This window comes from Emydura macquarii, unplaced genomic scaffold (assembly GCF_026122565.2).
Source record: "Emydura macquarii macquarii isolate MOO-44397 ecotype Brisbane River unplaced genomic scaffold, CSIRO-AGI_Emac_v2 contig_2636, whole genome shotgun sequence".
Lineage (NCBI taxonomy): Eukaryota > Metazoa > Chordata > Testudines > Chelidae > Emydura > Emydura macquarii.
In genome coordinates, this window is record NW_027132773.1 from 31,793,453 (window position 1) to 31,820,719 (window position 27,267).

Below are 27,267 nucleotides of genomic sequence, written 5' to 3' on the forward strand. Positions count from 1 at the left end.
CCAGCATATTCCACTACTGACAACTCAAGAGTTGACTTCAATATAGTAACTTGGGGGAGTCACTCTTTATGGTAAATTCTGGAGAAAATTTCCTCTGCCAGAGAGTACCAGGAACAATGATGCCATACTCCTGGCATTGGAATCATAGGCAGAGTGTGCCAGAAAGGAGGAACTGAAGCAGCCAAAAAAACTGTCCAGCTTCAAAATCATCTGAGGCTGCAAATGACTTGTTCAGTTTCTGCAGTCACTGGACCGTGTCCAAAACGAAAGTAAATAGCATAGATGGCTGTTTACAGTAACATCAAAAGCCTTTCAATATTTGTTAAGAGCGTCTTGTTTCTTCTTATCCACAACTCCCATAATGCTATGTCTCCTTCCAGGTGGGTAGCTCTGCTTTTAGAAAGCCTGCCAACAATTACAAGATGTTCCATCATTGGCATTACCGCAGATATATTCACTTATTAATCAAAGTCTTATCTCCTTAGCAGTCTATTTATCAGCTCTACCAATTATTGAACCAAAGAGGGGGGGGGGGGGAAGGTTCCTAGGAAGACTTCAGAAGCCAAGAAATAAGGGGCCACAAAAGTGTTCAGGGATTGTAGCAATATTCTCAAAGTTTCATGAGGATGGATACGTGTTCTTCAGACTGAATTCCCTTTGATGTCTAAAAGAAATGAGTCAGAGGATATTACTCCTTCTAACACAGAAATGTCAAGAAGAGGAAATCGTGAAACTGACTCATCTTGAGTTAGAATCGACAAACTCCTGATGTTATCTTGAAAGCAGCCTCTGCTCCAGCGATGTGAATAGAAAATTCTGCCCTAGGAGTCTTTAAAGGAAAAAGCTCAAATCTGCACAACGGTGTTGTACCCAGGATTCTTAAAAACACTGGGCTATTAAAAAAGCCACACCCACATCTGTCAGTTTAATGTGTCTGGAGATGCAGGGATAAATATGGCAGCTCAGTGCAGGTTTATTCTTTGAATGTCTGCAAAGAAAACAGGGGAGGCTGTTGTAAATTGTAGTTTATAGTCCACCAGGGAAGGAAAGTTTAACAGTCAAGAAAAAAGACATCTTCCATTCTTCCTACCAGCAACTTAGCATTGTGAGGAAATGTCAGTACCTTGCAATATCCCGGAATCATTCTAGTGTGAGCTCGCAGCCACATTCTACAGCAGTGGGACTCTGCTGGCTATCATACTATGAAGGCAAGAGGACTGATGCAGAGCAGATCTCAAAATTAGTCAAAAAAGGTGGTAGAGGCCTTACCTGCCAAAAGCCTGGCAGAAGCTGGGACACAGTAGGGCAACCTGCGCTCTGCTCAAGAGGCCCACAATCAGCTAGGGCAGACTAATGAGTGGGTGAGTCAGGCTAGGAAAGAGGCTAGGCTAGGACACAGGCACAGGATTCTTTTATACAAAATATTTCCCAGGCACATCCTGCTCTGGTGGCACCTCTGCCTCTGTCCAGAGTTTAAAGCTACTTCCTCCTAGTGGAGGTGTTTCTTCCAGTGGCTCTGCTGTGAGAGTGACTCCCTCACAGATACAGCTGCTTTAAGCACAGGAGTTAATCAAACACAATACATATATAAAGCAATGCAATCACAACTACCATCACTAACTTACCCACACTTTCTTTATCGACAATCAAAATTAACACACAGTTAAGATCAAAGGGAAACTGGTGTGAAGTATCTCTATGAAACGTAAAATTATCATTTTATAAAGTGAAAAGTCCTTACACCAAAGTTCACCCCATAATGAATTTGACTCACTATATTTGTAAGCTCATCTGTATTGCATTTAAAAAACTAATCATAAAACTCTGTACTTCGTTTTATTCTTCTTTTACTCTTTGCACCAAACTCTTAGGACTATGCCCTTTGATTGTCACCACAGTCAAACAGAAGTAACTTTAATCAGTTCTGTTGGCACTAATTTATAGCCTGTAGATTCTTGCTAATTAAGAACTCTAATCACTGTTTCAATCTTCTCCATCACACCACTGTCACCTGTGGTGATTCATACCTGCTGATTCCCTTCAGGCTTTAAAACTATATATCAGGTTGACATTTCCTAGGAAAAAAGAAAACTTTTTTTACTATATAAGAGCTAAAGGAGAACTTTCACAACACTTCTTTATCCCTACAAGCTTGAAAAAAGCTTCACAATTACAACCTGGCTTTTAAAACAAAACAAACCATGCTTTGAAGAAAGTTTATAATTCAGTCTGAAAAGTTTCAACACTTCCTACAACACAAATAGAAACACATTCTCCAACAGATTTGTGTGTATCTTGATATCAAATTGTTTTTTCCTACTAGACATACCACTGAAGCTCACGAACAGAAGGGGTCACGACTGGCTTTAGTTTTAGTGTAGTGATCACCTGACATAATGTGTCCTGTAGATTTATTACTGGGAAGGCACTTTGCTCCACCAACTTGCTTGAGCAGGAATTTCTTTAGCAAAAAAAAACAAATTATGACTAATACTGTCTTTAGTCTATTTTCTTTCGTTAATGGGAACAAAGAGAATATGATTTCTTGTTATGAATCAATAATAACCACTCTTTCACACTGTGAAGGTGGAAAAGTATAAGAGCCACAGAAACATACACGATCACTAGCAGTCTGGACACTAATAAGACTAGAAATGCATAATCACAACTGGCAGAAGACTTACTGGTTACATTCTCTTATGTCACATGTTCCCAGCTAGGTAAAATAAACCTACAGTACAGTATCTTAATGGGCAGTATTACCTCCTATAAACTGCAAATATGTAATTTAATCAGGTTTCTGCATAACACTAGTCCAGTTTAAATTAAAGAGTAACTTCAGTTGAAATGAACACTGTCAAAGTTAGTAGCACTTGTCTTATTTTCTCCATTTACAAAGTCTACATAATTCAATACATGTGTGTGGGTGGAGTAGGAGTTCAAAACAAATCAGTCAATATTTTTCTTAAGAAAAAAAAATACCATCAACCCAGCACTCATGACAATCATATAATCACAAATGAATGTGCTAGAGTGTAACACTGAAACTGATTTTTCTTTTTTTAAAAAGCTACTAAGACACAGGCTTCATTTTGTTATTTAGAATAATATCTTTAAATTGACAAATAATGTTTTTTAAAAAAATCTAATTTTGACAATGTTCTTCTAAAAAAATATTTTTTTTACATTTACTTCTTCATCTGTTAAATGGGAATCCTTTCAGTCTACCGCCCTTTAACTCTCTCACCTAGTTATCTTTTGAGCTTTTAGTGCAAAGACTTCCTCTTATTCTGTATTTGTATAAAACCTAGCACAATGGGGCCCCTTTATTGACTGGGGCTGGCCCATGACTAATTAGATCCTAGGGCGAGAAGCATCTTTAGTGCCCCCCCGCCGCCATTTGTTAAACTTTTGAATACTTTTTTTTTTTTTTTTTTTTGCATTTGTGGCCCATTTCACGACTTTGATGCATGATTTGCATACATGATTTATCCCTGTCATATGATAAATTTGCACACTAGGATCTGTAAATCTATATTTATTCATGCCTAAGGCTAAGATTTTATCATGGTTATTTTTAATAAAAGTCACGGACAGGTCATGGGCAATATACAAAAATTCATGGAAGCCTGTGACCTGACTGTGACTTTTACTAAAAATAATAGTTGTGGGCGGGCCCTGAGGGCTCCGAGCTCCCCCTTGGTGGCTCGGAGATCTGGGATCCATGCCTGCCTGCGGCTGGAAGCTGCGAGGTCTGCAGCTGAAGACTGTGGGATCCCCCACCACCCATGGGGTGTCTGGACTGCAAGGTTCCTGCATACCCGCTAGTAGCTGTGGGGGCCAGCCGCCTGGGGCAGCTTGGGGGTCTAGGGTCCCTCAAGCCAGGGGATCCCTCCCATCCGCTCCAGCAGACAGCAGTGGGGTCCCTACCGTGGTGGCGGCTTGGAGCCACAGGGTCTCTGCCGCTCACTGCAGCTCAGAGCTGGGGCCCCATGCTGGCTGAGAGCTGCTCCATCCCCCCCTACCCCTGCTGAGAACTCTGGGACCCTTGACAGCTGTGGCGGCTGAGAGCTCCCAGGATCCTGCAGCCCCAGAAGCTGACAGCTTCAACCCTGTTACCCCAGAATCCGTGACTTCTGTGTCCTCCATAACAAACTCACAGCCTTATTCATGCCACATATAAGCAAATAAAAAAAGGGTTTCCTCTAAACTTATAGAAACATTTTAATTTTAAAAATAACTGAAATGTACTAACATCAAGGAATTGAACTGTGTTCCAACACTGAATGGACCAGTATTAAACAGTGTTACAGTAAATGACAGCCTTAGAATGTTAACCCTAGTCCTTCAGTTCAAAAGGTTGCTTTTCTTGCCTTTGCCCTCACAAACTGAAGCACAGCATCAGAGAGATCCAAAGAGTGGCCAATGGGATTTTCCAGCAATAAAATATCAAGCCTTGTCAGTCTCTCATCGGCCATTGTTGATTGAAGATATATTTTAATGAGCCTGAACTTCAAAAAGCTGCACTCACTACTCATGACTCTGACCAGCAGCGTGAGCAGAATGCTCAAAGCTATCCACACACTAGGAAAAAAATGTTCTTCAGCACTGCAACATGAATGAATTGGAGAACTTGGAGTGGAGAGTGCTTCCCATGTGGAAGAATGTGACAGATGTTGTACAATTTGACACAGAAGTCTTTATCATTGATGTCCAAACATTCCTTATGTGTCAGCGTCTAGTGAAGGGCTGTACAATTGTTCAAGAGCGTTTTCCATCTGCCGGCAACTTACTAAGGTCATACGAAACCCCTCAGGTCTTTTCATGGTGCTTCATTTGTCCAAAACTTTCTTCGATGGACACTTGAGCAGTGTCAACAAGTGAGCAAAAATACTTCCTTTTGAATTTTTCTTCCAAGCTTCTCATCATCTCATCTTTGCTCTTGTAACCAAACTGTCTCTTCTTCCAATGAATATAACTTTCCTTGAAGACAGGCTCAACTCCTTTTCTTTGGCAGCAGTAATGGCATCTTCAAATCGGTTTTTTCTGTAGGCCACAATGAAATCAAGGCAGCATCTCAAAGTAGTAGTGGTCACAATGTCCATCGACTGAGTTTTTAATAGTTAGTGATAGTAGAATAGTATTCAGGCCTGTTTATTTGCCTGAGATAGAATATGGGGTTTGCTTGCCTGCTTGAAAGCTGAGGTCTTTGAGATACATATCTAAACAAAGACACTGTGTATTGCTTTTTGCCTATCCTACAGCCAGATTTTTTTTCTAAAATGTTAAATGTTAAAAATGTTGCTAGGTATAGTGGGAATGTGATACATGGCCTCCACTCACAAGACAGACGCCAGAACAAAGTCAGAAAGTCTGGAAGGTTCCACAAGATTCTACAAAGTCCAGAACATTCTAGGAGGCTAGTGAAAAATGAATCCACATATTGAATACCCGAAACATTTTACTTCAAACATCTTATTTTCCCTTTTGTCACTAACAACCAAAACAGCACCCTGAGCCTGGCACCCTCCCAAGCCAAGCACCCCAGGTGGTCGCCTGCCCCTAAATCCAACCCTTACTGGAGCCTCTAGGTGACACCATAATACAAACACCATACAAAGATAACACTAAATGCAATAAACGCAAACAATAAATGCAACCATCCCCTACCATGATTCATCATCGCTTTGATACTCTACTAGTTATCAAAGGATGACTTACATTGATTTAAATTAATTGGTCATGAACAATTACTTACTCTTGCCTATCTGTTGTTTATAAATCTCCTTATTAATAACCCAAATTATGTGTCTGTAGAACACAGATGGAAAGAAGAGAAGGGAGGGAGAAAATTAAACAGATTAGTTTATTCAATAAAAGTAAAAAAAGGATAGAATGAAACAGTTACAGAATATTATATATAGCGGCCGTACTTTTCAGTTCACTTTGTGCAGCATAAATTTGGTTTAGGAAACTTTGTCCTACTAAAAGCACCAGAAATTTTAAAAATATGATTTCCAATAAGTTGTCTTACTGTTTGACACAACGTGTGAACTAAATAATTATTACCAAGAGAATTCTTAAAATGAATCATATAAAGAAGCAGATCTGGTTTTAGTTGTTCTGCTGAAGCATACCTTATGAACACATCTTAAAACAGTGAAGGTTTACTACTGTGGACATGCAAACAAACTGTTAAAGTACTCTGAACACATAGACCTATAATAATTTGCTTTAATATGATGTAAAAAACAGGCCCTTCCTCACTCCCTATTGCCATTGTTACCCCCTTCCTCTCTCTCCTTGCATCCACCCTTCTTCTGCTTCCCTGCACTCCCCAGCCTTGCACCCAGGACTTCAACCCCTTTGCCTTTCCACCATTTGCCTTCTACATCTCATAGCTCAGTCATCAAGCTCCCCATCCCCAAGATAAATACAATGAATAACTGGAAACCAATTGCTAACAAGCTTGCACACACTACAAGAGTAAGCACATAATCTAATCTGTGCCCATCCCCATATCCCCTATTGTCTTTCAGCTCCATTTTAGACTGTAAATTCTTTAAGGCAGAAATCATGGGTGGAATTCTGGTCCCACTGAAGTCAATGGCAAAACTCCCACTGACTACAACAGGGCCAAGATTACACCCCATGTCTTCACTATAGCCTGGGAGATCCTTACCACACTTTTGGATGCTGATAACAATTAATAATTTATCATCCAATGGATTATCTCTCTCTGAAAATACTACTAGTGTCTAGTTTTATGCCTCAGTGAGAACATTAATTAGAGCCACAAAACTGACATTGCATCTTCTTTTCCTGAACAGAAGCAGAATGTTACCAGTTATATATATGTGTCACGATACCATGCCATACACCTTTGTGTAATATGACTGTTCATACTTTTGAAAAGTATGAGGGTGCAGCTCATGACATAGGTGGGTTGCTCCTTTCCAAAGGTAGAAATGGAAAGCCATAGGTTACCTTTCTTACAATGTTCATTAGAAGTTACCTCTGAGAAACTCTCACACACATAGATCCTATTTACCCCACTCTTGAGACTTCTTTTTTTGCCTGAAACAGTTTCCCCTGAACCTCACCTTATATCCTTACTCTTCACACCACTCTCCTGTCTTCCGGGCTCAGATCATAAGAGCTAACTATCTGGGACACCACAAACTAGAGGGGGAAAAGATATTGAGAAAAGGAGAGAAGTCAGAGTGCAACTACAAGATAAGACCTACAACCAAGAGACAAGATGCCAAATTAACTACTAGTGAGAAGGCACAATACTTGTTTCTTGTGTATTTTGGCCAGCATTTTTAAGCTTAGGTGCCTAAAGGTAGTGTCATGATTTTCACAGGGGCTGAGTACTCACATCTTCCAGTGACATCCCTGTAGTTAATAAGAGCTATATGTCTTTTGTACCTATAAAAATAAAGCTCTTTGGTTAGGCAACCAGTTATGAATTTAGTTGTCTCTTTAAGCACCCACTTGTGAGAACTTTGGCCATCACTGTGAGATTTAGGTGTCTCTTTAAGACAATTTGAATACCCTGTCCTTGTGGAATCTACTTCCCCCACTCAAGAGCCTCTTGACTACTACAAGAGGAGTCTCCAATTCTCTGCCCTCTCATAGATCTTTTTTTTTTTTACTCCAATCAAAATGGGGGGAACGAGTCTCTGTTATTCCACTTCTCCCACAGAGACATCTTTATGGATTTGAGAGTCTCTTAACATACCCGCTTGTGAGAACTTTGGTCATCATTTTGTGCACATAGTAAAAATTCATAATGAAATAATTTATTAATTTATAATTTAAATTTTAAAAGTAACTTTCACTAAATCAAACTACTCTTCACAAGAAGCAGGAATTCAAAATCCAGTTCAGATTAACAAAGTTTCTGGGAATCAATTTAAAACATCTGAACATGGGATTACACCAAATTTACTGAAACACAGTGACAATATAATTCTAAAAGGTACAAATTGTAAGATGTAAAGATAATTTTAATTGTCTAAACTCTCAAGACAGTACTTTATGCCAACAAGAAGAATCACAATTACTTTTCAATTAGTTGACTGGCAATAATGTTATGTATTTGACAGACAGGGAGAGAGGCAGTTTTGGATTTTAACAGTGTCAGTTGATTCTAGATTAACTTTTTCCCCCCAAAGTTGCTCTGTTATTGCAGTCATAAGGAAATAGTTTATGCTGTCACATCTGCACTTCAGTATCTTATTACAATGGGATTTGCAGAGCCACACTGAGACACTTACATCTGTATAGATTTGGCTTGTACAACCAATTCCCAATTAGATAGTACAAATGAAAGTGATGGGTAAATCTGTGTTAATGATTTACTGACTTGTGTGTGCTAAGGATTTAACTAGAAACTAATGATGGAATCACTCAACTGGTTTTATTGATAAACACCTGGTTTCTGGAGCATATTAAAAAATTGTAAATCACTGTAATTGAGACAGTTAAAACAGCATGTGCAACATACGAATAATGTTCAATATAAAGCATAATTTACAATAATCAGAAGATGGGTAACTTGGTCAAGTTTATACTTACTTTAGACAGGGAGGATATATATAGTTCAAAGTAAACTGAAGCACTCCCGCATAGTATTTGGGCAATAATAGTTTTAAATATCAATCCACTGACTAATCAACTACACATTTGACTCTGAAGCAACCCATGTAGGCTACTATCAAAGTAGAGTAGACTGATCATGATTACAGGCTAATAATTTTGTTCAACAAATAAATGGTGACCTTATTCAATATTTATCTACTTTTGAAAGTAAACTAATAATTTTAAGTTACTGAATTTCTGTAGTACTAGAAAAACACCGTTTATTAATAGGATTCTGTGCAATTATATCAACTGTACATATGTCATAGTCTCTTATATATGTTATATTGTGGTAATTGCCACCAGATCTCTGTGTTGGAATGATCTAACTTACACAAATGTCTAGCCAACATCGACTCCCCTCCATGGCAATACTCCACTATTCCCCCTGAGGAGCATCAGTGGCAGGAGACTTGCAGAGAATTTTCAACATGACTTACCAGAGGAAACAGTCATTTGGGGTGGTGTCTGCTGATGTACTTTCCCTCAGCTGCTCTCACGTTTTCTGTTATGCATGAATGCTGGTCTCGAAAAATATGCCAGTTACCTGCTAACAAGTGGGTGTATATTGGAGATGAGGGTAAGTTCCCCATCGGCAAGGGCTCAGGCCAACACTATAGTGGGAATCCCAGATCTCCTTAGCTGCTAGGAAAGTGGTACTGTTCCTAGATCTTGCTTGGGGATCCATGTTTTTCTCAGCCCTCTATTGGGAGCCATGTTTTTCAACTTGAATACCCAGTCTCTCTCTATGTGTGAGAGAGGGCGTTTTCTGTATCTTCTTCCCCCACTCTAGAACCTCTTGGCTTCTACAAGAAGAGTCTCCAATTCTCTGCCCCTCTCCTAGACCCGTTTTTTTTTTTTAATCTAAGTCAAGGCTGGGGGGAGCAGGTTTCTGTTACTCCACCTCTACCACAGACACTCCTGGCTGCTGTGAGCAGTGAAGGGGAAAGGTCTCAAAATACTCTATCCCATCATAGCTCTGCCTTTTTGAGTCTCTTCCTCAACAAGTAACTCCTGTTGCTGCTCACAGTTTTCAGTAGCATCAACAGCACACCCATGAATTGATCTGATTCCTGGTGATTTCGCTGTTGTCAGCAGGTTTTTGAATCACAGCAGATAAACTGATCAAAGATGTTAATTTCACTCTGGAGCAGCACTGGAGCTGCATGTCTGCAAAATCAGAAAGACAAAACAGCCATGATAGGCACTCAATTCCCACTGGGTACCTGAAAGCATAAGAGCTAGGAGCTTTATTAAAACACAAAAACCAAAACCAAACCCTCCTCAATCTTCAGAAATTATTGGTCCCAGACACTCCCCAGGACAAACTTCAAACCAGCAGGAGTGAGTGGATTTCTCAAGTCTCTATGCACACCAACAAACAGAATTTTATTTTATAGATTTTTTTAAACCATTTATTCTGTATAAGAAGGGGTCAAATTTCTAAGAATAAATCCTCTACCTCTTTTGTCCTTTATTTGGACATATTTTAGTCTTTAGAGTTACAAGAACAAATACAACTTAGTTTATTTCCCTATCTATTCACCATCCCATAACCAGAGATCAAAATTCTGGGAACAGAGGGCCTAATCCTGAAAGGCAATTTCAAGTGCTCAGTCCCTCCAAGGACTCAGCCAAGAGCCTGTTACCTATCTGTTACTGCTGAGCAAGATGGAAAGCTCACACATTTCTTACAGCGTAGAACAATAAAACAGCTATTAATTTATTTTTCTTTTGTGCAATGAACTAAGATATAAAGATATTTAGAACCAAGACAGAGCTTTTTGCCTTACAGATAAGAACATTATTATGATCCAGTTTTGTTTTCGTTTTTAAAGAACAAACAGGCTGAGCAGGAAAATCTTCATTACGGTCTAATGGATTAATTTCTTTGTTGATTTAGTAATGGGCCTACGATTCTCCATAACATAATGCTAGTCTTTGATTTCCTGAATTATTTTTATTTTGACAAAGTATTATGATAGATCAATAATATGGAAAGTCTCAAATTCAGAGCTCAGTCTCCTAATTATATTTCCTTCACTTTATAGTGCATACTATTACTATTAGATGAGTTATTATAAAGAGCTACCTAAATAAATTACAGTTCAAACGAATGAGCTTCAGAGGGACATTTGCAGAAGTAATCATAAGTTTCCTTACAAGTCTTCCTAAACATTTCAGTGCATTTAGCCATGTCATAGGGCATGGATGCCCTGTAGCATCGCCTGCTGACCAAGTGTGGCACTGCCAGCACTAACTACCTCAGTTTTCTTCCCCCAGGTGTCCCCCAAGGTGTCCATTAAGTTAGCATATAGGTGACCCCTTGGACCATAGGGACCCCTTAACCCTGCCTCCTACAAGTAGGAAGCAGCTAATTAATTATGGCACAGGTGTGGCTGACCCCATATCCCCATAAAGGGACGATTCACACTGTCTTATACATTATTGTTATTTCCTCTTACAACACAAATAGCTCTCATAGCAGTAAAAGAAAAAGATGTTTGCTTATTCCATACACATCATGGACCCGTGTTAGCAAAACACAGATGTGATAAGTTGCAGAATATTCTGACAAGCCCTCCCAAATGGATTCTGGTTTTATAAATACATATTTCATTTTAGCAATGTAATGTCTATGCAACAATGACAAATGAGAATCTAGTGCTCATGACATACCACACTAAAACTTTAATTGTAGATATCACGCAACACAATAATAAGCCCCTATTCTGAATGCATCATATTAACAGCTATGTAAAAAAGCTCCCAAACCCACTAGCAGTACAATCATCTGAGCAGAAATATCATGGTACTTTATTGGTTTGAAACTGTGCAATCCACCAACTTTCAATTTTGTGATGTTATTCAATACAACAATTTGAGCAGCTGCTTTATACCATTGTGCCTAACAAAAAGAAAGATTGAAATAAGTAAAAAAAAGCAAGAACAGGTTTCAGCCAGCTGCTTTGCCCGGTTATACAGGCCTTGGGCTGAGAAAGAAAGACAGTAAGTCAGCATCAGGAAATATTAAAAGCAGGTCTTTTTTGTTATGATTTATACCAATGAGCGAGAAAGACAAGGGTGTCAGACAAGACAGCATTTTGTCCAGTAGTTTAAAGAATACAGCTCTGAAATATTAGTTATGTAAAGAGAATCACAGAATAAATGATGATGATAAACGCTGATTTTCTCCACAGAGATCTCTCTCACTTTTTACTTAGCTCCCTGGACAGAACGTGTACCTTCCTTTGGAACTCACTTTCTCACAGATATGATTCTGAAAGAGCTTCCATTCCAGTGACTCATGCTTTGTTTTCTCAGTATCACTGTATATGTTCATTATATCTCAGCAACTTTAATTATGTATCATTCCAAAATCTTAATAGTAGCTTTCCAAGCAAAGCACTTTCATGCAATGTCTTTAAAAAAAAATCTGAAAACCCATTTTTTCCCCAAAAGTTACCATTTTTTGGTTTCTCCAACAAATATTAAAACATCACCTGTGGAAGTTCTGAGATTCATAAAAAAAAAGTATTACTGTTGGAAACAGCATTACTGACAACAGTGGTTCAATTTTAGCACTTACTAATAGTGATAAATAATTTTAATTAATGAATTTGTTCAGTAAAGAAGTCTCTTTTCCCACATACTATCCTAACCTTCTGGTTATTATTGGCAACTAAGACCAACCAACAACAAAGCTAATATACAGAAAAGAATAATTAGCTTTAGTTAATTATTTGGGAACAACAACATCTGGAATTCCATTTAAAATGGTTTAAACCCAATATTCAGAACCAAAATCTCTAACACTTTACCAATACAAGTTTCAAACATTTCCTTCAGACAAGTACAGTTAAGTATCTCAAGAAAAAGGCTTTGAAACTGAAGAATTAAACACTGGTTAAAATCATGTGTTTTGGCAAAGAAGAAACATCAACGCTAACATAGTATGTCTTATGTAATCAAGAGAACATTTTCACACACACACACACACCAAAATTCAAAAAAACAGGGTTACTTACCAGTAACTGTTGTTCTCTGAGATGTGTTGCTCATATCCATTCCAGTATAGGTGCGTGCGCGCCCCGTGCACAGAATCCCGGAACTTTTTTCCCTTAGCTAGCTCTGTAGGGCCGGCTCAGGCGCCCCCTGGAGTACCATGCTCGAGCCGTGGTACATAGGGCGCTGCCGAACCTGCGGCCCCTCAGTCTCTTCTTTCTGCCGACTCCGACAGTGGGGACGGAGGGTGGGTTCGGAATGGATATGAGCAACACATCTTGAAGAACAACAGTTACTGGTAAGTAACCCTGTTTTCTCTCTTTGAGTGATTGCTCATATCCATTCCAGTTTAGGTGATTAAATAGCCATACCTTGGAGGTGGGTAGGAGTCAGCGTTGAGCTACTCTTGCCAGTACTGCTCTGCCGAATCCTGCGTCCTCTCTCACCTGCTGCACAATGGCGTAATGGGACTTAAAGGTGTGGACCGACGACCAGGTCGCTGCTCTGCAGATGTCCTGCAGGGGCACTCCTCCCAGGAAGGCCGCAGATGAGGCCTGGGCTCTGGTTGAGTGCACTGTCACAGCTCCTGAAAGCGGCACCATCGCCCGCTCATAGCAGGTTTTAATACAGGTGGTGATCCAGGTGGAGATGCGCTGGGTGGAGACAGGTGAGCCCTTGATCCGGTCCGCCACTGCCACGAACAGCTGCGTTGACTTCCGGAACGGCCTGGTCCGCTTGATGTAGAAGGCCAGGGCTCGTCTGATGTCCAGCGAGTGCCATCTCCGCTCCTCCTCTGAATCGTGCAGTTTGGGAAAAAACATGGGGAGGAAGATATTCTGGTTATAGTGGAACTGAGACACCACCTTAGGCAGGAAGACTGTGTAGGGGGGCTCCGAGGTTAAAGCTCTGAGCTCAGAGACCCTCCTAGCCGATGTAATGGCCACGAGGAAGGCTACCTTCCAAGAGAGGACGAGCAGCGGGCATGTAGCCATGGGCTCAAAGAGGGGTCCTGTCAACATGGCGTGGACCAGGTTTAAATCCCAGGGAGGCACTGGGTCGCGGACCTGGGGATACAGCCTCTCCACCCCTTTGAGGAACCTGACTGACATGGGGTGGGAGAACAGTGAACGCCCTTCCATCAGCTGGTGGAAAGCCGAGATAGCTGCCAGGTGCACTTTCAGGGAAGCCAGTGCTAAACCCTGGAGCTTTAGGTGGAATAGGTACTCCAATATCGCCTGTATGGGCGAGCTGGATGGTGGGACACCCCGGGACTCCGCCCAACAAGTAAAACGCTTCCACTTAGCCCGGTACACAATCTGAGTGGAAGGTTTTCTGCTGCCCAGCAGAATCTGTCGGACCTGCGCCGAGCAGGCTCTCTCTCCCTCCGTCAGCCACAGAGTCTCCATGCCGTCAGGTGGAGGGAGTCCAGGTCCGGATGCAGCAGGCAACCCTGGTCCTGTGAGAGCAGGTCGTAGCGCCTCGGGAGCGGGAGCGGCATATCGATTGACAGGTTGAGCAGCATACTGTACCAGTGCTGCCGTGGCCAAGCTGGCACAATCAGTATCATATCCGCTCTGTCCCTCTTGATTTTCAAGAGGACCTTGGGCACGAGCAGAGTGGGGGGGAACGCATACAGGAGGGTCCCCGTCCAGTCTAGAAGGAACACGTCGGAGAGGGAGCCCGGCTCGCGACCTTGGAGCGAGCAGAACCTCGGGCACTTCCTGTTCCAGGATGACGCGAACAGGTCCAGTTGGGGAACTCCCCACTTCTGGAAGATTGAAGTCACCACCTCCGGGTGCAGTGACCAGTCGTAGCGGGGTAAGAACGACCTGCTGAGACGGTCTGCCTCATTGTTCCTGACCCCCGGGAGGTGAGAGGCAGATATATGGAAATCGTGCCTCACAGCAAAGTCCAAAAGACAAGTGGCCTCCTGGCAAAGAGCCAAGGAGCGCGCTCCCCCCGTCTGTTTATATAAAACATGGCCGCCGTGTTGTCTGTAAGGACCTGAATCGTTCTGCCCCTCAGGAATTTGATGAAGACTTTGCAGGCCAAGCAGACTGCCCTGAGCTCTCTGACATTTACATGGAGAGCTCTTTCATGTGGTGACCGTAGTCCCTGGGTGCTCAGGTCCTTGCTGATGTGAGCCCCCCAACCCTCATCCGAGGCGTCCGTTATCAGGGTCACTGAGGGAGCCAAGTCTCTGAAGGGAACGCCCCTCAGAACTTCCCCTGGGTCCCTCCACCAGTCCAGGGAGGACAGTACCTGGGTGGGAACCGTGACCACCTTGTTCAGCCGGTGTCTGGCCGGTACATATACTGAGGCCAACCACCCTTGGAGAGGCCTTAGCTTGAGGCGAGCCAGCCTCACCACATAAGTACATGCCACCATGTGTCCCAATAGCTGAAGGCAGTGCCTGGCTGTCGTCGTGGGTGACGTGTGGAGATCGCTGATTATGGCGGTCATGTTCTCAAACCGAGTCTGAGGAAGGAAGGCTCTGGCCTGGGTGGCATCCAAGGTGGCCCCTGTGAACTCTATGCGCTGCACCGGGGTGAGAGTGGACTTCTGCTCGTTGATGAGCAGCCCCAGTCTGGTGCATGTGGCACAGGTCAGAGCCAGGCTGTTCCTCACATGGGCCCTGGACTTGCCCCGGATCAGCCAGTCGTCCAGGTAAGGGAATATCTGGACCCCTCTGCAGCGCAGGTGGGCCGCTACCACTGCCATGCATTTTGTAAATACCCTTGGTGCGGGCAGGGCAGAAAACTGGTAGTGGTATGCAGCTACCATAAATCTTAAGAACTTCCTGTGACCTGGAAGGATAGTTATATGAAAATACGCATCCTTCAGGTCGAGGGCGGCATACCAGTCCTCTGGATCTAGGGTGGGAATGATGGAGGCTAGGGAAACCATATGAAACCTGGTACGCCTGACAAACTTGTTCAGGCGGCGGAGGTCCAGAATTGGCCTCAGGACCTCCTTGGCCTTGGGGATTAGGAAGTACCGAGAGTAGAATCCCTTTCCCTGTTTCTGTGGAGGAACCTCCTCTATTGCACCGAGCGTGAGGAGGGAGTTGACCTCTTGTATGAGGAGTTGGTCGTGAGAGGTGTCCCTGAAGAGGGACTGGGTAGGGGGAGAATTGGGGGGGAAGGCCGTAAGCTGTAAGGCATAGCCCTTGCGGACTATGCCAAGGACCCATTGGTCGGTGGTAATGGCTTCCCATTCGGCGTGGTATGGCCAAAGCCAGTGGGAGAAAACTTTGGAGTGATCCAGTGGGAAGGGAGGAGTGCCACCCTCGTGCACCCCGTCAAAACCTCTTATGGGGCGCATTGCCCTTGTTAGGGCCTTGCTGGGACCCCGGAGGGGGTCCCTGCCGGTCGTGGCGGTTGGGCACCCGGTACCTGTCGCTACCCCTCCTGGGCTGAGTGGGTCTGGGGGGCAGCCTCAGTGGAGGTTGCGGCTGTCTCTGTGCCTGAGGCCAGGTCTGGCGCCTTGAGGCCTGAGGGGTGTACAGCCCTAGGGATCTCAGGGTGGCCCGTGAGTCCTTTAGGGCATGCAGCTTCTCGTCCGTCCTCTCAGAGAAGAGGCCGGTGTAGTCAAAGGGGACGTCCTGAATAGACTGTTGGACCTCCTGAGACAGACCAGAAGCTTGGAGCCAGGAGCAGCAGCGCATGACGATGGCCGAAGCGATCGCCCTGCTGGCTGCATCCGCTGCATCACTGGCCGACTGGAGTGCCGCCTTAGCCACCGCCACGCCCTCTTGCAACACAGTGGCAAAGTCTGTGGCCTGGTCCAGGGGCAACCCCAAGGAGAACCTCTGTAGAGAGGACCAAAGGTTCAAGTTATACTTCCCCATGAGGGCCTGATGGTTCGCGACCCTCAGCTGTAGGGCCGCAGTAGAGTACATCTTGCGCCCAAAAAGGTCCAGCTTCTTGCTGTCCTTGTCTTTAGGAGTGTTGCCCTGGACACCCTGGCAGTCCCGCTGGTTCACTGCGTCCACTACGAGTGACCTGGGGCGGGATGTGTATATAAGAATTCAAACCCCTCCTTCGGAACATAGTATTTGCGCTCAGCGCCTTTCGAGGTGGAGGCCACTGAGGAGGGGGTTTGCCAGAGGGTTTTAGCAATCTTCATAACCCTCTCATGAACAGGCAGGGCCAGGCGTGATGTGCCTGCTGCCTCAGAGACCCCAAAGAGGGGGTCCTCTTCCTCCGACACCTCCTTAATCTCTAGATCGAGATTGTCAGCCACTCTCCTCAGGAGGTCCTGTTGGCCCCTGAAGTCAAAGAGGGGGGCCCTATTGTCCCTGGCCGCCGCCTCATCCGGAAAGGAGGACGACGACTGTAGGAGGGCCCCTACAGAAGGGCCTTCCTCTGGGTCAGACCCCTCCTCAGAGGGGTGACCCTCCTGTGGACCGGTAGGTGGGGGCATTGGTTGGGCCACCGAGGAGTGAATAGAGGTGGTCCCTTGGCCCATCTGGGTACCCCACGGCCCCCAATATGGCCATTGCCAGGGGCCATTTCCAGGCGTCCCCCCTTGGATCCCGAGCCACTTGACTGGTGCTTATGGGCCCTGGAAGGTGAGCGGCTCCTGGACGAAGAAGACCTCCGGTGCCGACGTTTGTGGTGCCGATGAGAAGAGGAGCTGCTGGAGGAGCTGTAGCTGGAATGACCCCTCCCTCGAGAAGACTTGCAGCGACACTTCCCAGATCTAGAGCGGGAGCGGTGACTCCTGTGACGTCGCAACGTTGACCTGGAGCGCGACGTGTCATGCGGTGCCGAGGTGCTCGGTGCCGAGGCAGGCGGTGCCGAGGAGCTTGGTGACGAGGCAGGCGGTGCCAAGGCAGGCGGTGCCATAATGCGTAGTGGGAAGCTCGGCGCTGAGGCAGGCAATGCTGGGGATCAGTGTTGAGCCGGCCCTACGGAGCTAGCTAAGGGAAAAAAGTTCTGGGATTCTGTGCACGGGGCGCGCACACCTATACTGGAATGGACATGAGCAACACATCTCGAAGAGAGAACTCTCACTATATTACTACCATTCCAATAGTTGGTATATTTTTTATTTAAAAATATGTAAGTTTACACAATCCGTTTTATATCCTGCCAAACCTGTCCTAAAATACACTGTTTTAATATCAGAGAGTTATGGTAAAAACCAAATACAGTTATAAAAACAAGATACCAAGTCTGTAATGTTTTACTGGACAACTTATGAAATCTTGCAAGTTGATTCCCACATACTGAAGCATTGCAGGCAAGTTATAGAAAGAATTGCAAAAAATGGGGGGGGGGGGGGGGAAACAAATAGATGGCACTGTTAGATGGCAAAGAAGCCTACCTAATAAAAAAAATTACTGCAATTTCAGATAAAGAAGGCCTATGTGGCATCTAGTCCATCTCCATGTCACTTGAAGATTGCAACCAAACAATACAGCAATTAGATCTTGTATTTTAAAAGTAACTCTGTAGTCTCCTTAACTGCATAACCGTCTAACAATTGTTTTAAGGTTTGACTATTTCTTCCTGGAAGTGCAGTTTCCTTCAATTTATTGTTCAGGTTCATATGGAGTTGAGAACTTCTAGTTTCCATAACGTAAGTTGTAGACCTCACTCAATAATATCCATTGATTGCTATGTGTTCATAAACTATGCTGTATTTTTGTCTCAGTAGAATCTAATAACTTTTCAGTAATGCATTATCAGCAGAATAGATATGTCCCTTGATACTTTACAAGAAAAATTATGAAAAATGAGCTTCTAAAAATATTCAATATTTCTAAAATATATAGACAAAATGATGGAAGTGAAGTTTGCCAATGTAAATTTGACCTTCTATTTCCTTTAGGGATATTGTACTTCTTTAACAGAGATGCAAACGTAGCCACTTGGGCTGCTCACTAGGGTCATCTATTTATGTTGTGACAGGCATTGATTATACAGTTTTGATAATCCAACTAATGAATAGCAGCATAAACTAGCATGCAATGGAAGTCTGCCAAGACTGTATCTAGAAAACAGCATACAGATAGATCAAAAACTCTTCAGAGATTAATGAAAGGTCTGAAAGATATTGGCAATGTATTAATTATACTTCAAAATTAAATTTTCTAATTAAATGCAAACAAATATAATTTGCTCCTCCACATAATCTCATATTTTGTTTTAAAACATATCATTGCCTGTTCACACAGAGAGTTAGTTATATCCTTCTAACGAAAAGTACTAAGTCTTATATTTAGAAGCTAGCCTGGTGACTCACAACTACTTATTATGACTCATTACAACACTTATGTTTCAAGTAAACGTGACTGTGAAAAGCGGTGCTTCTCCTGCAGCCAAAATAATACCAACATTACTTGTGATTCCCCAAATCCAAACAACAACAAACATACTCCACAAAATAAGTATTAATTTAAATTGGAGTTAGGTAGAATACACTTCCATGAAAATAGTAGCCCAGGCAACAAAAGGGGTAGAGCAAGTCAATCACTAGAGTTAATTTAAATATAGTTCCTAAAAAGTTAGATGTTACTTTCAAGTTTTGTATCTGAAAACCAAACAGCCAATGTAGAGTATATCATTTGCATGTTCTTCGGAGGGTTTTCATGTCTTTTCCAGATTTGCCTTCACTGAACACAGTGAAAAAAATCACAGACCCTGAATGAATGCAGATACACTGGATAAACAGTGCCCTGAATAGGTTTACATCAGTATACCAACACTACCGACCAACATACCCCAAAGCACAGAGCCTTTGCACAAAACAGCAAGCGTAAGGCATCAGACGTGCAAATGTGTGTTTACTTATTAAATAAAGCCGTTTATATGCCTTCCTCCATAATCACATGAAAATATTACCATTAATGCCACTTTTTAAAAGCACATATGCGTCCTGAAAAATGTGAAGGACAGTCTTTTGTAAACTAGTCTTTAAATTAATGATGGTACCTTTTACTCTCAAGTTCCATAGAAATAAAAAAATTGGTTGGCAAAGCCTTGAATACCAATCTTAAGCACAAATATCATTGCCCTCATTCTATCCCTAACTTCTTCCCTATTGTATTAGCCCCTACTTCACTTCTTTCCTCACTGCATATCCCTAGTTCAGATCCCTGTTGTTCATAGTTCCTTCTTTACATCCTTCCTCTCCAGGAGATGGTCCTCTTTTAACATGCTCTTTGTATGTTAGGAATCCTAGAATCACAGAATAGGCTTGGAAGGGACCTCAGGAGGTCATCTAACCCAACCCCCTGCTCAAAGCAGAACCAACCCCAACTAGATCATCCCAGCCAGAGCTTTGTCAAGCCGGGCCTTAAAAACCTCTAAGGATAGAGATTCCACCACCTCCCTAGGTAACCCATTCCAGTGCTTCACCACCCTCCTAGTGAAAAAGTTTTTCCTAATATCCAACTTAGACCTCCCCCAATGCAACTTGAGACCATTGCTCCTTGTTCTCTCATCTGCCACCACTGAAAACAGTATCGCTCCATCCTCCCTGGACCCCACTTCAGGTAGTTGAAGGCTGCTAACAAATCCCCCCCTTACTCTTCTCTTCTGAAGATTAAATAAGTCTCGTTCCCTCAATCTCTCCTCATACATCATGTGCTCCAGACCCGTAATCATTTTTGCTGCCCTCCGGTGGACTCTCCAATTTTCCACATCCTTTCTGTGGTGGGAGGCCTAAAACTGGGCACAATATTCCAAATGTGGCCGCACCGGTGCCAAATAAAGGGAAATAATCACTTCTCTCGATCTGCTGGCAATGCTCCCACTAATGCAACCCAACATGCCATTAGACTTCTTGGCAACAAAGGCACACTGCTGATTCATATCCAGCTTCTTGTCCACTGTAACCCCCAGGTTCTTTTCTGCAGAACTATTGCTTAGGCAATCAATCCCCAGTCTGTAGCAGTGCATGGGATTCTTCCGTCCTAAGTGCAGGACTCTACACTTGTCCTTGTGAACCTCAATCAGATTTTTTTTTGGCCCAATCCTCCAATTTGTCTAGGTCATGCTGTATCCTATCCCTACCCTCCAGCGTATCTACCACTCCCCCCAGCTTAATGTCATCTACAAACTTGCTGAGGGTGCAATCCACTTCATCTTCCAGATCATTAATGAAGATGTTGAACAAAACCAGCCCCAGGACTGATCTATGAGGCACTCCACTAGAGCCGTTGATCACTATCCATTGAGCCTGATGATCTAGTCAGCTTTTTGTCACCTTATAGTGCATTCATCTAACCCATATTTCTATAACTTGCTGGCAAGAATACGTGGGAGACTGTATCAAAAGCTTTGCTAAAATCAAGATATATCACATCCACCGCCTTCCCCACATCCACAGAGCCAGTCATCTCATCATAAAAGGCAATCAGGTTGGTCAGGCATGACTTGCCCCTTGTGAATCGATGGTGACTGTTCCCAATCACCTTTCTCTCTTCCAAGTGCTTCAAATTGGATTCCTTGAGGACCTGCTCTGTAATTTTTCTGGGCACTGAGCTGAGGCTGACTGGTCTATAGTTCCCCAGATCCTCGTTCTTCCCTTTTTTAAAAATGGGCATTATATTTGCCTTTTTCCAATTGTCCGGGACCTCCCCCGATTGCCATGAGTTTTCAAAGATAATGGCCAATGGCTCTGCAATCAGATAAACCAATTCCCTCAGCAACCTCGGATGCACTGCATCCAGCCCGATGGACTTGTGCATATCCAGCTTTTCTAAATCGTCCTGAACTTGTTCTTTCACCACTGACAGCTGCTCACCTCCTTCCCATACTGTGCTGCCCAGTGCCGTAGTCTGGGAGCTGACCTTGTCTGTGAAGACACAGGCGAAAAAAGCATTAAGTACTTCAGCTTTTTCCACATCAACTGTCACTAGGTTGCCTCCCCCTTTCAGTATGGGACCCCACCCTTTCCCTGACCTTCTTCTTGTTGCTAACATACCTGTGGAAGCCCTTCTTGTTACCCTTCGCATCCCTTTCTAGCTGCAACTCCAGTTGTGCTATGGCCTTCCTGATTTCACTTCTGCATGCTCAAGCTGTATTTTTATGCTCCTCCCTAGTTTTCTGTCCAAGCTTCCACTTCTTGTAAACTTCCTTTTTGTGTTTAAGCTCACCGAAGATTTCTCTGTTAAGCCAGGCTGGTCACCTGCCATATTTGCTATTCTTTCTGCACATTGGGATTGTTTGTTCCTGCACCCTCAATAAGGTTTCTTTAAAATACAGCCAGCTCTCCTGGACTCCTTTCCCTGCTCATATTGGCCTCCTAAGAGATCCTGCCCATCAGTTCCCTGAGAGAGTCAAAGTCTGCTTTTCTGAAGTCCAGGTTCTAAATTCTGCTGTTCTCCTTCCTTCCTTTTGTCAGGATCCTGAACTCAACCATCTCATGGTCACTGCTGCCCAGGTTGCCATTCAAACTTCTACTTCTAACTAAAAGTATTTTCTCTGTTTTACTTTCCAGAAATATGAGGCAAAATTATTAGTTATTACAAGTGTATTGCATTGCTGGAACCACTGTCTTTTCACTCCTCTCCCTGTTCTGTTGTCCTTTCATGGTATCATGGGTGAAATTAGTTTGTAAGCTCCTCAGGGGAGGGACCTCATGCAATAATACTGTGGGATTCCTCCCATAATTTTTGGGCTATAAAATAACAGGACTTGTAAAACAAATATACAAGTCTCAATCAGACATAGCCCATCGCTCAGACTCAAATATTTTTTAAAAACATTTGAAATAAATCACAGTGATTGCAAGTTACTATGATTATAAATGCACCCATCAGAGCAAATTATTAATACACATTTCCTGCTTTACGGGTAATAGCAATTGTTAGGGCACACAAGACTTTGTAACGCGAAATCAGTATAGTTTGACAAGAGCAAGGCCCTGAAAGCAATGCTAAGCTTCTGCAGCCAGAAAAGCAAGAGTTAAGACCACTCAGGAGCAGAACCCAGACGCTGCCCTCTGCCCGACCTTAGGCCAGAGGAGGAAGTGCCTTGGGGTCTGGAGCATCCTGAGACGACCACAGACATTTGTTAATGCTTGATAAGTTAAAAGGTTCCTATTTTAGTAATAATAAAGGGGAAGTGAGGCTATGGCTAAGTTCTTTTTGAAGTAAACAACTAACGTCACTTTGTTCCAGAAGGTCCCTAGCTAACTACCAATAGACTAATAGCAACTAAGTGTTAAGGCCCAATCCCTACTGGGATTGAGATATACATCATGTATTACTGGGTAAGGCTTGCTGCAAGGTGAGGGGGGAAAAGGGGTATATCAGTCCCCCGGGAGCCTCCCCAAGCGGAGACTCTCCGTGAATCCGTGGAAGTGCTAGCGGATGCCTCGGTCAGGATGGTTCCCGTACGCCACCCGCTTATCAGAATGAAGTATGGGTCTCCTCGTTCTTGCAGTGGTAAGCATCCCTGCACACGTTTAGATAAGGCTAGCTCTCTTACATCAATGGGCCCCCAGGAGTATATTGCTGTAGGTATCCTCTTGGCAGGTCTCTTCCTTGCTTTATAGTTCACCACTCTGTTCACTAATTGTTGCTGCTGTTGCAGTTGCTCAGCTCATGATAATAATAAGTCCTGTACCTATAAGTTGCTACTTTATATCCTTGTGGTTAATTGTACTTTCATTGTACTTTTCACCTTAAGACTTGTGCCGGAGCTTCAGTTCCTGTATGGTAAAGGACTCCCGCTCCTGTCTTTCTTATGCTATCTCATGTAAATAATAAGCACTTTTGACATCCTTTTGCCAGTGTGCTCCATCCCGCCACCGAGATAAAAATACCGAACACTACAGCAATATTTTTATAACACTACCAGTCTGTCCAATTTCTTCCCTTACATGCTTTACTGAAACTGCACAGTAATCATTGGACCACCAAGACACTGAAAAACATGTGGAAGTGTATATGATGTGAAAATTATGATTTCTTTTTTCACTAACACCTAGTGTGCTTGCCCCAACCCCGCTGCACAGGGCACTGTATAAACATATAGCAAAAAGATTATACTTATCCCAAAGAACCTACCATCTAATAGTTTCTCTTTCTTTAGTGGACGTCATGGTCATCATATTATTTAGGATCAAAGTCTGTGGAATTTACTCAGCCCTCAGACTTCTGTGTGAAAACACATTTGATTACTGTAACAGAGAAGCATATCGTCTCATTTTTTTTTCCACTCTCTTTACTTTTGTATTTGACAGCATTTTGTGCAGTTAGTTTCACTGTCTTCCCTCGTCTTGTCAGTTGAGGCCCAATCTTGCAAATATTTATGCATATAAACTTTACCACTGTTAGTATTTCTATAGATTTCAAAACAACTACTGAAATGCATAAAGTTAGTCACATGCTAAAGTGCTTGCAGCCCCTTAATTACTTGTTAACCCAGTTCTCTGTCTGAGGCCTGCCATACAACATATGACAGAAAAAGAAATTAAATATAGGGAAAAGTGACTAGGAATTAAAAAAAAAAATCAAATCACAAAAATCGGAAAGGGGAGTCAAGGGGCAGGTGAAAATACCTCTAATTACTTTTAACTTAAAAAAAAATTCATCTTCCTTCCAAGCTGACTGTGTCACTTTAATATTCTTCATACTAAGCAACTTCAGGAAAATGTAAATATGAAAATATGGAATTCAATATCAGACTAAACAATACAATATATTTAGTATATATAAATTGATGTGTCAGTAAATATTTATTTCAATTTCAACATACAACAAAAATGAACAATGAGTCCAGGTGCTAGTGGCCTTTGACAGATAATTAAAGATGCATCTCAAAGACAAAAACAGCAGTAGGAAACCAAAAAACATCATGGGGTCGGGGGAAAAGCCACTCCATGAAACAAAAATGTTCGTACTACGCCATCTGCCACAAAACTGCAGTCCCCCCAAATAAAAATCCACACTTGCAGCTAAATCCCAAAAACTACTACCCTCCACAAAGCAAAACAGAAAAAGACTGCACCACACCACTAAGGCTTGGTCTACACTTACCCTGGTGATTCGGCAGCAGTCGGCGGAAATTACACAAACTACACAGAAAACTTGTGTAATACCCGTTGATTGCTGTGCTTCTCTTCTGCGTGCTGTCTTCACTGCACTGCGCCACTTGCAGGGGTGGATTAACAGCGTCGACTTCTGGATCGACTGAGCGGGTCTTCACTGACCACTCAGTCGATCCAGATAAGTCGATCTGACGGTGGCGACTTTGCTGCCGTCAGTGTAGACATAGCCTAAGACTCTTCGACCCTGATTGTGGGATGCATTCAAAGTAGAAACCAGATAGAGCTCTTCACACCGGTCTCCAAGCAGTAATTCCCCCCAATGCAGGAGAGTTCCGTGTGTGGTTTAGGGGCAGGGTATGCAGCCTACATACCCGCTCTCACCTCTCAGCATAGGACATGATGGTGTTGGAGCTGGGAGCAGAAGGGGGTGTTGCCAGATAACGTTTCAGCTATTCCGCGCTGCTCTAAATTAAGCGAGGGCTGGACAGGCCCCCATTCCCTACTACGATTTGGGAGGTGCAAAGGTAACTATTACACTAACAGCCCACAGGGCTGTCTCCTGAGATGTGCCACTCAGGAGAGGTAGCTCACATTGGGGACTGGTATCTTCTCCTTTACTCTAGCCTCAAGAATGCTTCTCAGTAGTAATAATAATGTTCCAGATTTTTTAATACTCAATAAAGATCATCTTACTTCTTCCAGCCCAAAGAATTTTCCATTAGATAACCTGTTTTCCTCAAAGGGGCATTAAATACAATTTATCCTTTAGGCATCAATCCTGCAAAGACCTGGAAGCATGATTATGTTTATCACATGCTCATGTTTACTCACATGCTCAAAGTTATGCACATGTGAAGCAAATCTTTAGAGGTTCAAAGTCTTTGAGATTTTTAACCTTTTAAAAGTAAGGGTTGGTTTGTTTGTTTTTAAATTAAATCCTAACATTAAAGAGACCAAAATAAACGTACATTTGTTCTCGCTCAATTCCATCAAAAGTTAAAATCCCATCATATCATGGGTACATGAAGTGAAGTTGACTCTTACGCCTACTTTGAAGAAATTATGATTAATTCTGCCCCTTATCTCTCCATTGAGTCACACAGTCTAAATTAGAACAGAATTGTACCCATTAGTATTCAGAAACAACACTAACCAATAAAACCTTGCTAACAGATAATATTAGTATCGTCTATATACTTTCTGACACTGAATAGCCTTGCTTACAATAACTGACAGGGGAAGGATAACTAAGATAAAGTTGACAAAATTCATGTCTATCTTCCTGACAGTACGACACACTTGCCCTGGTCATCATACCTAGGCACACTATTATGGCACTATAATACTAATTAAAGTTCAGTGCAAGCAGCATAGACTAAGGGTCTGTGCATGCACAGCTGTAGCCTGAGAACAGCTGTTAGTGCTGGTGTCATTCTATTATTGTGATCACAGCTATCCAAGAAGACGGGCTACCACAATGACAATACAGTCATCACCAAAAAGTTCTTCTGGTCTGGGGCTCTCTGAACTCCCTTCTTTGAAGAAAAGAAAATGTAGACACCATACCTAGATCATCTCCCTTGAGGCCCATATGTGTGGGGGAATGGGATGGTGTCACAGAGTCACTCCAATTCCCCTCCACATATCTTCCTCTTCCATGTAGTGAAGGGGAGTTGGAGTGACTCTGTGATACCATCCACCACCCTCTTCTGACTTTTTCCATGGATCTATTCTTCACTTCCACATCCCCAGGTCCTGGAGAGCTACCACCGCCAGCCAGGCAGGCACAGAGAGGGAGACCCTGCCAACAGGGATTGAATAGCCATGGGCCATTGATGCAGACAGAGCTGTGAAATGAGGATAAATGCAGGGATGGGTTTTAAGTGGCAGGTATGACAATGTCTGGGCTGCAATCTGAACTGCTGCATCCCCTTAGCTCTCCAGGCCATGATGCTTTTTACACTACTTTTCTGGTGAACAGCAAACTCTTCCAGGCTCTGCTCACACACAGTCACTAGCATGTAAAATCACTCCCAGCTGAATACATGAATGCTATGCCCAGCCATCCATGAATTACATACAGGGCAACATCCACACATCCCCAGTTCCAGCCTCGCTACCCCGGAAATGTGTATCTTACACTTTTCAGTAGCCTTCTGGACAGTGTAAGCACATAGACAATCCTTCATTCCAACAATGAGTAATGAATATGCACCAGGCTTGTTGACCTAAGAAGAGATTCCCAAACACGTCAACCAATACATACTGGTTTAGCTAAAACAAGTTTATTAACTAAATATACATTTTAAGTGATTACAAGTGATAAGGCATAAAAATCAGACTTGGTTACAAAAGAAATAAAAAGGATAAATATGCAAGCTAATTCCTAAACTTTACTAAGGCTAATAGGTTTAAAAGCAAGAAAGAAATTTTTTTCACCCAAAGTCTACTGCAGTCTGTACCGGCTGGACAATCTCCAGGCCAGGACCATTCCCCAGTTCAATGATGCTTCTTTTGTTTTTCAAGCAATCTCACTGCCATGAGTAGAGATGGACAGGGAGAGGTGATGTGGAGGTCACTGTCTCTTATTTTTTATACTCTCCTCCT

General features: G+C 43.0%; 1 protein-coding gene across 3 annotated transcripts in view; it reads right to left on the reverse strand.

Moving 5' to 3' along the window:
• Positions 1 to 27,267, reverse strand: part of TAFA5 (TAFA chemokine like family member 5) — a 532,150-nt gene that overhangs the window by 327,769 nt on the left and 177,114 nt on the right. The gene's annotated exons all lie outside the window — the stretch shown is intronic.